We start from the raw sequence: 9,331 nt of genomic DNA on the forward strand, positions 1-9,331 counted from the left end.
AACTACAATTTGAAGCCATTGATAGGTTTTAAGCAAAAAAGCAACATGATCCATTTCCAGTTTTAAAGGAGTAATCTGATTGTTGTATTGAAAACTGACTGAAGGGAGAGAAATGCGGAACCAAAAATACCAGTTAAGAGAGACAGCAGTAGCTGAGGTAAGAGCTGATGGTAGCTTGCACCAGGTTGCTAGGTATTGAGACAATAAGAAATGGGCAGATTATTTTTCTTTCATTCAAATGTGAAACGAGAAGACCTCTAGATGATACTGTGAACCACTGATTGTATACTTTGGATGGATTGTATGATATGAGAATATATCTCTATAAAATTGCTTAAAAATAAAAATAAATAAATAAATGGTATTGGTTTTTCAAATCCTGAAAAACACCTCTAAACAAAATAATTAATATGCTCTTACATCTTGCTTTTCTCCCGTGGTGGGCAGAATACCTAAAATTGGTCTTCAAACATGCCCTGCTCAAATCCCCAGGACTTGTGAATACTATTGTGATAGTACTCCTATGATTGTGTTATGTTATATAGCACAGTTGACCTTAGGATAGGGAGATTATCTGGGTGGACCTCATCTAATCTGCTGGTGCCTTTAAAAGCAGAGAGCTTCTCTTGATGGCAGAAGAAAGATAAGCCAGTGAGATTCAAAGTACTATCGCTGATTCAAAGATGGGGGAGGAATCATTGAGAAGGAATGTGGGTAGCCTTTAGGAGCAATGAGTAGTCCCGATTTTACAGACTGCAAGTAAATGGTGACCTCAGACCTTGTGGGAAATGGATTTGGCCAACAACCTGAATAAGTTTGAAAGCAGATTCTTCCCTGAGCTTCCAGGTAAGAGTCCAGCCTGACCAACACATTGACTTCAACCTTGTGAGATCTCAAGCAGAGAACGCAGCTGAGCCTGCCTGGATTCGTGACATACCGAACAGTGAGATAATAAATGTGTGTATTTTGGGCCCCCTCACTTTGTGGTAATTTCTTATATGACAATAGAAAACTAACACATCTATCTTGACCTTTCATGCCATGAATATGGGAGGAGAAATCAGCAATTCAGTAATATAAATCTAAATCAGATTATTCCCTAGAAATCTAGGAAAAATAAATTCAGCTTGCTATTCTTTGAAAGGCTAAATAAACATGTACTTGGTGACTGGAATAAGAAACCTTTTAAATATGACTTTGAAATTAAATGTCACATTTGTGTTATAGAATTAAGTTTTTGATGTTGTAGTTGTATTCATTTGTTATGTTAAGCTAAACCTACACTATTCAATATGGGAGCCAATAGTCCCATGTGGCTATTAAGTATTTGAATTGTGATGGTCCAAATTAAGATGTGCTTTAAGTGTAAAATATGCACAGGATTTTGAAAATGTTATAAAACATGAAAAATATATCAATAATAATTTATGAATATTGATTGCATGCTGAAATGGTAATATTTTTAATATATTGGATTAAATAAAATAAATTATCAAAACTAAATTCACGTGTTTCTTTTCACTTTTTTGTGGGTAGTAGAAAATTTAAAATTATATATATGACTCATATTTCTATTGGCCAGTTCTGGTCTAGACTTTTAGATACATTCTCTTCTAAAATGCCCTAAATCAAGATCACAGTCAGCTATAAGTAGTCTCCTCTTTCAGTACAGTTCAGTGGCATTAATGGCATACAGCTGTATAAAAGTACAAGCTAAAGCATATAGGTTGAGAATGTGGAAAAAAAAGGCCTCTCATACAATGCTGGTAGACAGAGCAATTTACAATATCTAGTAAATTAAAAACGTATCTAACTACAATATGACAATTCTACTTATATATACTCAAGAAACCTAAGAACAAGGAAGGCCAGACAGCCCTGCCAGGTTCAAGATGGGAGAGTGAGACACGTCAGGGCTCTGAACACATACAGAAGCTTTGAATAACCAGCAAGAACTGGTGGAAACATCTTTCTCAAACATCCAGAAAACAGTCAAAGGACTACAGGAACAAAGTAAGTTGACGAATCAAGAAAAAGGCTACTTAAAAGAGGTAAGATCTTGTGGTGCCCCTGGCTGGTGCTTCCCCCACCCATTAAGGTTAGGTGAAAGAGCCAGCCAACAGAGTGCAGATCCCTGGTTCCAGTTCCAGAAAGAACTGAATAACCCTTGTGCACATAATGGGAGCATATATGTCTGGCCCAATCTGTCTAGTGGTGGCGTGAGGGACCCACCATCCCAGAACTTGCCCTGCACGTAGAAAGCAGCTCAAAGACCCCTCCTACAGAACACTGTGGGAAAGCAGTTAAATCATGCTGCCTGGGAAAAGGGATTGCTAGCTGTAGGCTATAAAGTGCAGTGTTTCCCAGGGAACACTATACCCTTGTAAACAGGGAAATTCCTAGGGTCAAGAAAAAGACAAAGAGGGAGAGAAAATATTCAAAGAAATAATGACTGAAAACTTCCCAAATTTAACCAAAGCCATGAATACACACATCCAAGATGCTCAAGAAGCTCAAACAAGATAAACTCAAATAGACACATACCATGCCATGTTATAATTAAACTCTCAAATGCCAAAGGTAAAGAGAGAATTCTGAAAGCCACAAGAGAAAAGCAACATGTCACATGCAAGGGTGCCTTAATAAGAATAAGTGATGATTTCTCATCAGAAACTGTGGAGGCAAGAGGACAGTGGGATGACATGTTTAAAGTTCTGAAAGCAATAAATTGACAACAAAGAATTCCATATTCAACAAAACTGTCTTTCAAAAATGACAGAAACATTAAGACATTCCCAAATAAACAAAAGCTGAGGGAATTCATCACATCTAGACTGGCCCACTAGAGATTGTAAACAGAATCTACAGGTTGAAAGGAAAGGACAATAGACAATAGATCAAATCCCTAGAAGGTAATGACATGGGTAAATATAAATGCCAGTATTTTTGGTTTGTAACTCCACATTTCACTTCCTAAAGGATCATAAGGCAAATGCAAACACATAATGATAAATCGGTGAGATTTGGACTCAAAATGTATAAGCATAGAATTTGTGATAAGAACAACATAAAGACAGAGGGACAGCAGGATATAGGAAGATAGTTTGTGTATACTATTGAAGTTAAGTTGGTATTAAAGAAAACAAGGTTGTTGTAGATTTAGAATGTTAAATTCAAGCCCACAAAGAAAATACCACAGAATATGCAAGCTCATTAAGACAGAAATTAGAGTACAGGTTGCCAAAAGCATAGTTCAGGGGAAATGAGGAGTTAATGCATAATGGGTGTAGAGTTTCTGTTTGGGGAGATGGGAAAGTTTTAGTAATGGAAGGTGGTGAGGGTACCACAATAATGTAAATATGATTAATCCCACTGAATGGTATACCTAGAATTGTTTGAGATGGGAAAGTTTATGCTATATGTATATGCTCCCACAATAGAAGAAGAAGAAAAAAGAAGGAAGAGGAAGAAGAATAAGAAGCAGAAGCAGAAGAAGGAAGGAAAAGGAGGAGGTGGAGGAGGAGAAAAGAAGGAGTACTAAAGAGACAATGAAATTAAATGCAACACATGATCCTGTATGGGATCTAGAAGGGGAGGAGAAAAGGCTCAAAGAGACATTATTCGGACATATGAAAAAATTGGAATATAGAATGTAAGCTTTAAATCAATGTTAAATTTCTTGAACTTGATAACTGCACATAAGGTAGTTAGTTACATTAGTGAATGTCCTTGGATCTGGAGATAGAGAGGAGTGATGTCATCAACATGGCAATGTAAGAAGATACCCCTGAAAAAGCCTCCCAAGAGATTTAGCAAATAAAAGAACAAATCCCACTTGCTGAGAACTCTGGAGGATGGTAGAGACTGGAGAAGGATTCCACAAATGCTGAATCAAGGAAACAGAAAAATACAGGTAGGAAAATTTTCTCCTGGACTACTGGCCTGTTCCCATTCCCCTCCCCCTCACTCAGTCCCATGCCCAAAGGCAGCATGGCCTGGGTCAGGCAGACTATAGAGTGACTCACAACAGCAAGTTAGAACTCCATGCACTGCCAGGCACAGGGACCAAAGTCTGCAGAGACAGGGCAGCATACAAACTGCTGAGGAGTGCTGCATGCAAAAGGAGACCCCCCTCCCCAGGGGAGGGGAGAGACTGCTATAAAAATGCTGGCAAGAACTACTGTGCCCTCACTCAATCCTGTTTCAGTGGCTGGACAACCAAAAGGCAAAACGGACTTTTCAAAGTGACCCACCTTTCTGGATTGACCCCATCAGCCTCCCCATGTTGGAATACACTAACGGGGAAGAAACAGAGGCAGAAATGCCTTAAAGAAAAAAATAAGGGGTGGGGGAAAGGGTTAAACAGAACTACTGTAAGATAGGATGGGTCCCAGAACTGAAAAGCAAAAGGAAAACAGGGCACTGAGTGAAGAAGAGAATATAAACAAATCATAGAGGCTGGGGAGAAAAGTACACAAAAACAAAACAGATCAAGATTCAGGGAGAAGGAACAGAGGAAAGAAAGCTCTCTCCTGTAGGTGAAACAACTGCACAAAAAGTACAATCCTAAAAATTGCGATGCATATCCAGGGCAATAATCAGATGAAAAAGACCTGAGAAAATCTGAAAAGTTAAACATGGGTGATTCTAAAATTCTAGAATAAGTTAGACCAAACGTCAAAGAAGAGCCTAATACAAAGCCAATCAACAATAAAACCCTAGACAAGAGGGAAAAATGGACTTTCAGAGTTAACTTATCAAGATAATCAGACGCCTACACATCAGTAAAAAATAAAAGCCATACTAAGAAACAGAAGATACAGCTCAGTCAAGAGAACAAACTGAAACTTCAGAACAGACTCAGATGCTGAAACAACTAGCCAAAGATGTTCAAACAAATATCCTAAGTGAATTCAAGGAAATGAAGGGAAATAAGCAAAAAGAGATTTAGGATATTAAGAAGAAAATGTGTGAGCATAAAGAATAATTTGAAAGTCTAAAAAGAAACATAACAGAAATTAGGGGATAAAAGGCACAACAGTAGAGATTAAAAATACACTAGAGGCATACAACAGCAGACTTCAACAAGCAGAAGAAATGAATCAGAGAACTAGAAGATGGAACAATTGAAATCAAACATCAGAAGAACAGAGAAAAGTATAGAAAAAATTAAGCACTATCTCAGGGATTTCAGTGACAGCATGAAGCGCACAAACATATGACTCATGGGTACCCCAGAAGGAGAAGAAAAGGGAAAAGGGGCAAAAAGAATATTCAAGGAAATAATGGCCAAATATTTCCCAACTCTTATGAAAGACATAAATATACATGTTCAAGAAGTGCAACCTACTCAAAACAGAATAAACCCTAATAGACCTTCTCCAAGACACACTATTACTCAGAATGTCAAATGCCAAAGATAAAGAGAAAATTCTGAAAGCAACAAGAGAATAGTGATTCATGACACACAAGGGAACCACAACACAATTAAGTGCTGATTTCTCATCAGAAACCATGGAGTTGGTAGTGCCTGGCTGTCAGAAGTCTTAGAGAAATGACGACACCTTTCATAGAAAAGTGAAGTTGAATGAAGTAAAATGGCATTAGTAGGCCCTATATTTTAAAAAGCTGTATAACTGTTTCAATATCACTTTTATACATACTCATACGTATTTAAACATGTCTTCACGGTTTACGTTTCCACTTGTATATGCCAGGCTGGATTACGCTTTGTTGTAATCATGATCAATATTCAGGCCACATGATCACTGCTTTATCACATCATCAACAAGTTGTAATAAATGTTAAATGTACACCACCACAGTGTGTTTTTATGTGTCTCTTTCCAAAAGTATCAAACTATGGAGAGCTGCTTAAAGAAGAATTTTTAATTTTTTTTCAGTAAAATGTTGAAAATTAACCTCCATTTGAATGTGATGGTTGTTATAAGCACACACAAGATGAAAGGCAGAAGATTTAAGGAGACTTCATGTATTTTAAGTTCATTAAAAAATGGATTCCATGCTATGAAGAGCTTTTATACACACTTATTTTCAATCAATAAATGCCACCTTTAAAACCTTAAAAATAATAATAATAAAAAAAAGAAACTATGGGGGTGAGAAGGCCCTGGTGAGATATACTTAAAGTACTGAATGAGAAAAACTACCAGTCAAAACTGCTTTATCTGGCAAAATTGGCCTTCAGAAATGAAGGAGTTTACCCAGGGGTGTAAATCTCCCTGGAAATGCAGGACATGACTCCTGAGGATGAATCTGGACCTGACATCGTAGGACTGAGAACATCTTCTTGACCAAAAGGAGGATGCAAAATGAAATGAAATAAAGTTTCAGCGGCTGAGAGATTCCAAATGGAGTCGAGAGGTCATTCTGGAGGGCATTCTTCGCACTATATAGATAACCCTTTTTAGGTTTTAATGTATTGGAATAGCTAGAAGTAAATACCTGAAACTGTCAAACTGCAACCCAGTAGCCTTGACTATTGAAGACAATTGTATTACAATGTAACTTACAAGGGGTGACAGTGTGATTGTGAAAGCCTTGCGGATCACACTCCCTTTATCCAGTGTATGGATGGATGAGTAGAAAAATGGGGACAGAAACAAAATGAAAAATAGGGTGGTGGTGGGGGGGTGATTTGGGTGTTCTTTTTTACTTTTATTTTTATTCTTATTTTTACTTTATCTGGTATAAGGAAAATGTTCAAAAAATAGGCTGGGATGATGAATGCACAACTATATGATGGTACTGTGAACAGCTGACTGTACACCTCAGATGATAGCATACGTGAATATATCTCAATAAAACTGAATTCAAAATTTTAAAAAAATGGAGTTTAAAATATTCACAGATATACAGAAACTGAGACCTGCCATACAAAATTACCAAAGAAATTCTGCAGATTGAAAGAAAAATAAAAAATAGAAGAGACAGTGGCTTGGAGTGGTGTGAAGAAATGAAGATCTTCAGTAAGGGTGACTAAAAGGGTAAATGCAACACCCAATAACAATGTGTCCTCAATATACAATGTTACTCTTTAATTCATATAAGAAACAGAATACAACTGAATAAGAAAAAGGTATATTTTCTGATAGTGTACATGCAAAATATAAAGAAGTGAGACAAAAACAACATAAAGAGGGGAAGCAGAGGGATAAGTGAGTACAGAATGTGTATGCTACCAAAGCTAAGTTGGTATCTTTTCAAATTAGTAGGTTATAGATGTACGTTGTGTAATATAAATCCCAGGGTAATCATGAAGAAAGTATTTTTAAAATATACAGATACAGAAATGAGAAAAGGATCAGTCAGATACATCATAAAAGATCAACTATATATAGAAGGAGGTTGCAATAAAGGAAAAAAAAGACAAAAACAAAAGATATGACATATAAAAACCAAAGGACAAAAACAGCTGAAGTAACTACTGTCATTACAGTATTAACACTGAATGTTAATGGTTTAAACTTCCCAAACAAAAAACAATATTGGCATAATGGATAAAAATCATGATCCAACTGTATGTTCTTCACAAAAGACTCAACTTAGACCATGAGACACAAATAGATTGAAAGTGAAAGGATGGAAAAATATATTCCATGCAAAGAGTAATCAAAAAAGAGCTGGAGTAGCTACCTTAATTTCAGATAAATTGGACGTTAAATGCAAAAATGTTATAAGTGACAGGTAAGACACTATATATTAATAAAGAGGAAATCCACCAAGAAATAACAATCATAAATATTTATGCACCTAATCACCATGCCCCAAAATACATGAGGCAAACACTGGCAGAACTGAAGAGAGAAACAGACACCTCTACAATATTAGTTTGAGATTTCAATAAACAACTCTCATAAATAGATAGAACATCTAGACAGAAGATCAATTAAAAAAAGAGAACATAAATTGTATGATAAATGAACTAGACCTAACAGACATTTACAGAATACTGCAACCAAAACAGCAGAATATACATTCTTTTCAAGTGCACATGTATCATCCTCCAGAGAAGACCACATGTTCAGTCACAAAATAAGTCTCAATAAATTTAGAAAGACTGAAATCACACAAAGCATTTTATAATCTACAATTGATATTCAAGAAGGTTGCCAAGTCTACTACTCTGGGAAAGAATAGTCTCTTCAACAAATGGTGCTGGGAGAACAGGATATCCTATGCAAAAGGATAGTAAGGACCCCTATCTCACAACATATACAAAAATTCACTCATAATGGATCAAAGACCTAAATACAAGAGCCAAGACTATAAAACTTCCAGAAGAAAATACAGGGAAGCATCTTCAGGATTTTGTGTTAGACAATTGTTTCTTAGTCATTACACTCAAAGCACAAGCAATGAAGAAAAAATAGTTAAGACCTCAAAATAAAAAAAAAAAATTGTGCATCAAAGGATACTGTCATGCAAGTGAAAAGACAACCTACTCAATGGAAGAAAATATTTGGAAACCACCTATCTGACAAGGATTTAATATCCAGAATATATAAAGAAATCCCACAGAGAACAACAAACAATCCAATTTAAAAATGGCCAAAATACCTGAATAGACATTTCTCCAAAGAGGAATACAAATGGCTAAAAGTACATGAAAAGATGTTCAACATCACTAGCTATTAGGGAAATGCATATGAAAACCACAAAGAGCTATCATTTCACATTTATTAGAATGGCCACCATGACAAAAACAGAAAACTACATGTGTTGGAGAGGATATGGAGAAGTAGAAACATTCATTCACTACTGATGGGAATGTAAAATTGTGCAGTTGTTGTGAAAGACAGTTTAGTGGTCCCTCAGGAAGCTAAGTATAGAATTGTCATATGATCTAGCAATCGCGCAGCTAGGTATATACCCAGAAGAACTGAAAGCAGGGACTCAAAAAGATATTTGCACAACCAACGTTCATAGCGGAATTATTCACAACTGCCAACAGATAAAAGCAACCCAAGTGTCCATCAACTGATGAATGGATAAACAAAATGTGGTAAATACATATGATGGAACATTATTCAGCCATAAGAAGAAATAAACCCCTGATGCATACAACAATATAGATGAATCTTGAGGACATTATGTTTCGTGAAATAAGCCAGACCCCAAAGGACAGATATGTGATTTCACTGATATTAATTAATTATATATGCAAATTCATAGAGTTAGAATCTGAAATATAAGTTACCAGGGGATAGGATGGGGGTAGAGAATGGGGAGCTGATGCTAACTTCATGCAGAATTTCTATTTAAGTTGACTGCAAATGTTTAGAAACAGATAGTGGTAATGGTAGTACATT

The 9,331-nt window shown here is 36.2% G+C and overlaps 1 pseudogene; it reads right to left on the bottom strand.

Moving 5' to 3' along the window:
- LOC119514730 overlaps positions 1–4,284 on the bottom strand; it is a 31,755-nt pseudogene extending 27,471 nt beyond the window's left edge.
- Positions 4,285–9,331: the final 5,047 nt, after the last annotated feature.

The sequence above is a fragment of the Choloepus didactylus genome, chromosome 18 (assembly GCF_015220235.1).
Source record: "Choloepus didactylus isolate mChoDid1 chromosome 18, mChoDid1.pri, whole genome shotgun sequence".
NCBI classification, from domain to species: domain Eukaryota; kingdom Metazoa; phylum Chordata; class Mammalia; order Pilosa; family Megalonychidae; genus Choloepus; species Choloepus didactylus.